This window comes from Diabrotica undecimpunctata, chromosome 6 (genome assembly GCF_040954645.1).
Source record: "Diabrotica undecimpunctata isolate CICGRU chromosome 6, icDiaUnde3, whole genome shotgun sequence".
Taxonomy (NCBI): Eukaryota; Metazoa; Arthropoda; class Insecta; order Coleoptera; family Chrysomelidae; genus Diabrotica; species Diabrotica undecimpunctata.
In genome coordinates, this window is record NC_092808.1 from 126,257,162 (window position 1) to 126,264,747 (window position 7,586).

The window sequence follows — 7,586 nt, forward strand, 5'->3', positions numbered from 1 at the left end:
AACCTTGAAAAGAAAGATGAAATAAGTATCAAGGTTGAGAAAGAAATAGAAACGCTAGAGAACTTGGTACAGGCAGACGTTGAAGTAACATGGGCTGCTCTAAAAACGAAAATAACAAAGATACAAGAAGACGATATATAGAATACAAACGAGTCAATAAAATCGTTGAAAAAAAGTGCAGGGAAGCTAAAGAAAACTGGATGTCAACCAAATGCCTAGGAATTGAACAACTTCAGGAAAGATAAGACACCTTAGATATGTCCATAAAAAATTGAGAGAAATGACAGGTAGACCCAGAAAGAGACAAGAAACAATATTGAGAAATAGTAACGAGATAATTATAGGTACAGAAAACAAACTGGAGAGATGGAAAGAATACATTGAGATACTTTTTAACGATGATAGACCTTGTTCTCCACCATCCACGGATGATCGAATAAATGAAAAAGATCCAAAAATAACACGAGAAGAAGTTATTTATGCAGTAAAAGCTCAGAAGAACGGAAAAGCCACCGGTCCAGACAATATCGATGTCGAAATACGTAAATTAATTGCAGACAACGAAAGTAAAAGCTTCGACTTACCAGCACTATTCAATAAGATATATGACACAGGTAAAATACCATCAGACTCTCTAAAATTAACATTACCAAAAAAATCCAATGCCTCACACTGCGATGACTATCGAATATTAAGCATGATGTCTCATGTCCTTAAAACTTTTCTCAGAATTATTCATAGATACTCATTTCAGATGAGTAACACTTAATTCGGATTTCGAAATGAACTGGGAACATGAATGTAGATGTATATGCATGTTTTTTTTTGATTATCGAAAAGCATTTGACTGCGTTAACCATCAAAAGATGATCTAAATTCTGAGAACAACTGGAATTGACGAACAAGACTTGCGAATTATCTCAAAACTATATTAGCACCAAACGGCAACGATTGAAATAGAGCACACAACATCCGAAGATATACAAATCCGACAAGTTTGTGTGTTATCACCGCTATTATTTAATCTGTATTTAGAATCTATATTCAGAAAAGCATTAGACGAGGTTCAAGGTGGAATCAAGATTAACGGAACCAGCAAAGACAACATCAGGTATGCTGATGATACCGTCCTAATAGCAAGCAAAGCACAAGAACTACAAAATATAATAAATGTGGTAGTTCACCACAGCGAAATGTTCGGTTTACATCTAAATGTTTCCAAAACTAAAATTCTAGTAGTTTCAAAAATACCAACAAACGTACATTTGTATGCCAAGGGACAAATAATAGAACAGGTAACTTCCATAAAATATTTGGGACCAAATATCAACAGCCAGTGTAATCAAAAAAAAAAAGAAATCCTATCAAGAATCGAACAAACAAGAAAAATACTCATGAAGATGAAAACATTTTTTACGAGATCAAACCTTAGTCTAGAGCTCAGAATTCGAACGATCAGATGTTACGTTTTCTCTATTTTGCTGTATGGCTGTGAAAGTTGGACAATGGACTCTGAAACAGGAAAAAGAATAGATACCTTTAAGATGTATATATACAGACGGATGCTGAGAATTCCATGGATACAAAAAGTTACCAATGGTGAGATACTTTGGCGCATAAGTAAACAAAAATAATTACTCAGCATAATTAGAGAGAGAAAAATACAATACTTGGGTCATGTGTTGAGATAGGAAGATATGAATTACTCCAAATCATATTGGAAGGTAAAGTTCGGGGCAAAAGATCAGTTGAAAGATGCCAGAACTCGTGGCTGAAAGACCTGAGGAGATGGTTTGACCGCTCAACCACAGAAATCTTTCGTGCAGCAGTTTCCAAAGCTAAAATTGCCAACCTTCGAAAGGAGATGGCGCAATAAGAAGAAGAAATACTAGAACAAAACTAATGAATTTAATGTCGATATCTTTTGTCTTCTTATTTATTTTAAATCAGCTTATGATAGCGTATCGAGAAGTAAATTGCATGAAAGTATGAACAAATTAATATTGTCCACAAACAAATAAGAATAATGGAAGAGCTTAGGTTCAATTTAAGTGGGCGCTTAACCACCCTTCCACTTAAGAGGTGGATTGTGGCTGACGAGAGCTTAGAATGTATAAAACTGTCTTAATATAATAAATACAGTATATCCAGGAAGATACGTTGGCGTGTCTCTTTTTAACATATTGGAAAAAGTAGTAAAGATGTCGAATTAGCCAACAGGGAAACCATTTTTAAACTTTCGCACATTATAGTCTACAAATGATTTAGGCTTAACAAAGACATAAACTTAAGCCGGAAAGCAAATTGAAATGAATAAATGTTTTTCCTTACCTGGATAAATTCTTTTACGAACATCACAAACTGCATCCAAAACTTCTCCAATACATTTACTTATGGATGCTTTAGGGACTCTAAATAAATATTCTAAACACGGGCGTTGCCAGAATTATTTTCAGTTCATTTGTATCTACACATACTATTAACCAATATAAAATATAGAACTACATGTATAGCTATGTACTTTCTTTTCGGAGAAAGGGTGCAGTTTCACCTTGCTGCCGGCGCCCATGATCCTAAACTTTTAAAAGAGTTTCTAGTAGCTAAATATCGAAGTGATATTTGCAATTTCAGTTTGGCCGATAGAGCGTCTCTCATATTGGTAGAGTTTTTTTTTTTTTATTTTGAGGCTAACAAGTTCCAATAAATATTGAAAATGGTGTTCCGACATTCTAATCAAATTTTTAAAATCTTCAGGGTACTCGGAGATGTCTTTAATTAAATTAGTATGACTTCTGTGTTGAATCCACTACCTTGTAAACTATCGTTTTTCTTCCTTTTTTTTAATAAATTTTGTGAAATCCTATCTGCTATCACTCCACACATAACTTGACATATTTTTGCCATCCAAGGTCTACTGAAGCAAATATTTGCCGTGCAAACTCTCTTCACGAAAGAGGCATGACCACGGTCGTGAAGTTATTAAGATTCGTTTACCACGAGTGTGGCTCTTGTTCGTGATTCACTACCCATGTCAACCCGACTTAAGAATGACTATATGGGGAAGTCGAGGGTGGCACCATTTGATGCCAAAATAAAAGAGCATAGTAAGATGGTTTGGTCATGTTTAATGTCGAGAAGCTAGCAGGCCCAATACGAAGAATTACTTATCTGCTGCTTCCTAAAAGGATTAGAAGAGGAATATCAAAGAAGATCTGGTGGAAGACACTTAGGCTCCCACCAGATCTTTTTTGATATTCCTCTTCTAATTTCAGTAAAAAGGATTGATATAGGCATGACCCAAGATAGAAACTTATGGAGAAATGTAATTAGGTTAACACACAATACACAGTTACAGTAAATACATAATAAAGATGCACTAGAAATCAACGAACCAATACATTATGAATATTACGAGGAGAAGTCTCAAATCATGATTTTAACCATGTGTAAACGTACAATACATATCTACCTCATAAACTATATTAACAGACATCGTAGCATAAGCTATCGGCAACTCTACTAATTAACAGCATGTCGTATCATTTCGTAGTCATTATACGCGGAAGAATTGACTGTAACTCAGTTGGGCGACTGTCTTGTTCTTCTTTTGGTGCATATCCTCTGTGGATGTTGGCAATCACGTTGGTCCATACAACTTTGTTGACAGCTGCTCTAAATAGATGTATGGTAGTTATTCCTGCCACTGTCTGATGTTCTTCAACCACGATGTCCTTCTGCGACCTTGAGATCTTGCCTTGTAAAATTAGTTGATACTTCTCATTGCGCATCACATGCCCTAAGTATGTCATCTTTCTGATATTCACGATAAGTATAATTTCCAGATCTTTATTCATACGCTGGATCACGGTGTTGTTTGTAACATGATGAATATAGGAAATTCTGAGCTTGCGGTGGTAGCACCACATTTCGAAGGTTTCTAATCGTTTGGATGTTGCCTCCGTCAAGGTCCAGGCTTCGACTCCATATAAAAGGGTAGAAAATACATAGCATCTCAAGACTCGTGTTCTTATATCAATGTTCAGGTGCATATTACATAAAATCTTCATGAGGCGATTGAAGACAGCTCTCGCCTTTTCTATACGACATCTTATTTCCTGTGAGTGGTCCCATTCCTTATTTAGGCTGCATCCGAGGTACGTAATTTTGTCGATTATTTTCAAGGGATTATTATTAGCTGTGAATTGGTGCTGCATTACGTCGTTTTTACTTACTACAAGAATTTTGGTCTTCTCACAGTTTAACTTCATGCCGTATCTGTCACATCCTTCCACTACACGGTCTATTAATGTTTGCAGATCCTTCGTATTATCAGCAATCAAAACCGTATCGTCCGTCTTCTTCATGTACCCTGTCCTTTCAGAACGTTGGTTACCATCATAGCTATCTTAATTTTATTCACTGCCACCCTAAATAGCATGCTTGTATCAACACTATACCAATCTCGCAAGTTCTTCAACCATGAGGTTCTTCTTCGTCCTGGACTGCGTTTGCCTGCTATTTTTTCCTCCGTATCGTCCTCATATCTTAAATTGTTTATGGTTTCACCATTGATTTTTATACCTTCTCTTAAACCATCAATAGCTTCCCTGAACAGCATTTCCGAGTAAGTATTGAACAACGTCGGTGATAAAATGCAGCCCTGACCTACTCCCCGTTTTATTGTGAATTCTTGTGAGGTTTCGTTGTCTACTCGTATAGTTGCCCTTTGCTCTAAGTATCAATTTTTAATTAGGCGTAACTCTTTGTCATCAATACTAGATTCTTTCAGTATCTGAAATAATTTTTGATGTTGCACCTTGTCAAATGCTTTTTCAAAGTCTATAAAGCATGCGTAGACTTCGCAATTTACGTCTCGAGCTCTTTGTATGAATACTTGAATAGAAAATAGGGCCTCTCGCGTTCCCAGTCCGCTTCTAAACCCAAACTGAACACTGCTAATGTTTTCTTTAAGTTTTCTATATATGTGAGAGTGAATAACACAAAGAAGGATTTTGAGTGCATGGCTCATTAAGTTTATAATTCTGTAATCAGAGCATCTGGTGGCATTTGTCTTTTTTGTGAGATGGATGAAGGTGGAAACTAGCCAATCTGTAGGAAATTCTGCGGTTTCATAGATTTTGTTCAGTAGATTCGTTAGGAGTTTGAGTTGGTTGTTTTTAAATAGTTTCAATATTTCAGCTTGTATGTTATCAGGTCCAGGTGCTTTGTTGGTTTTTAGTCTTTTTATTGCATATGTTACTTCACTGAGCGTTATTTCTGGTCCTGAACATCTAGAAACACTGGGCGACTGTATCTCGGTGTTAATGTTGTAGCAAGGGCATGTGCCAGGGAATTGTACGTACCAGAATTTATTCATTTATATTTTATGATCAGAAGAATCTTCTTCTTCTTGTAGTGCCTATCCGTACGTTGTACGTACGTAGATTTTTCAGCCAGGAAACTCTTCACCTTCCTGGTCCGCGTTTTCCTTCTACTTTTCCTTGAAGAATTAATTGCAGCAACCCACATCTTTCGCTGTTCCTCATGATATGACCGAGGTATTCAATTTTGGCTGTTTTTATTGTGGTTAACGACCCTTTTCCTTTTTGCATTCTTAATAAAACTTCCTTGTTAGTAAAGTGGTCGGTATAGGATATCTTCAGGATTCTACGATAAAGCCACATTTCGAAAGCCTCAATTTTGTTACAGGTAGCGTCTGTGAGAGTCCACAACTCAACTCCGTACATCAGAGGAATAACAAAGATGAAATCAAATTAATAAATGTTAGAATGAGGTTTTCCAACAACATAATAATGTGACTTCGTTATTGTAATGTATTAAATCAATAGAATTAACCTCTGTAAAAACTGTTTTAAAATTAAATGTAATATTTAAGAGCTTCCGGTCGAAACGGAGTTATCAATCGTAGACTGAGCTTTTAATTGCACCCCATTCGTTTTTAAGCAAATCAAAGTTTCAACGCAAAAACCTATGCAAAAAAAAAACATTCTACATATCTGACCAACAAATAAAAAAAAACTCAAAGTGCAAACTAATATTTTATTCAGAATCAGTGTCTGACGAGCTGCTTTCATTAACTACGTTAATTATTAGCGGTTTAACCTGAGTCTCAACGATATTGTCAAAATCCCACATCTTTTGTTCAACTTTCTGCTGAACATGCTGAATATATTTTTGACATTTTGTAGATGTAATACTCGCGATTTCTTTATTAAAAAGATCTTTCATATCTGAAAATTTAAAAGTAGTATTCTTCTCCGCAATATAATTTTTTAAAAGTCTGCCCAAATTAACTCAATTGGATTGAGCTCACAGTGATATGACGGAAGCCTCAATACAATTTGCAGCCATTTCATCTACAATATACTTAGTGTATTCTTTTTTATTTATTCACAATAGTTAAAAGCTCGACTTTTAAAAGTGAATTGTCAAAACTTATATTTTTTGATCGTAGCCAATCTTGAAAATCCGCTTTCTTCGACGCGGCTGTAGGTATTTTTTCCACTCTCCTTGAGTGGTACGGTGCATTATCTAAAACAATCACTGAATTTTTGTCTAGTTTCTCTAATACCGAAAAGAACCACGTTTCAAATGACTCAGTAATCATCAGTTCATTAAAGTCGCCAGATTTTTTTTATTCGAAAGCCCATAAGGCATGAGGAACAAATCCACTACCAATGTGACAAACGATCAACTTCTTTCCTTTACCTAAAAATAAATTTTTAATTTACTCTCGAACTGGAAATTAACTACTTTTGAAAATGCAAAACAATTATCGTTGCACGTCAATACGTTATGATACTGTCTTATATTATTTACAAAAGATAATGGAGAATAATTTAACTTCATTAACTCAAGTACCTTCAAAGTAAAACCGACTGTTCACCATTATTTAAGGATATAAGGCAGTACCATGCGTTCTAAGGAGATGACGTACAACGATAATTGTTTTGCAGTTACTATATGTGAACATTTATAAAGGTACTGCAAATTTAAAACGATCTACATATTTCAACTGACATTTAAACGTACCTGATGGATTTTTAATCCATTGGACAAACCATCCAGAAAGACTTGCTTTGAAGAAACGATATACTTATCTACCCAAACTTTAGATTTCGTATGTCCAGCATTCACCCACGTCTCATCCAGGTAATAAATCTTACGACCATAATTTCGATCAGATTTAATTTTCTTTAAATATTCCCTCCTCCACAAAACAATCTCATCTTTTTTTAACAATATGATCTGTATTTTTCATTTTTTATACTTAAAATTAAGTGTCTTAAGAAGTTTATAAAATATTGTTCTTTTAAAATTAGGAAGATCATTCATTTCTCTTAAAGGTTTTTCTATCGTAGGAATCTCGTTTCTAAAATAACATTTATGTACCTTTTTTCTTATGGCATTACGATCAGCTCTGCCTACTAAATCTTTTATCGAGTTCGACTAACTTTTGGGCCTGAAAATGTGTGAGTATTTATATATTCTCTGAGTATATTATAAATACTTCACCTGACTTATGTGCAATTCGTATTACCGACTCATCTATTATTAGAGCAAGA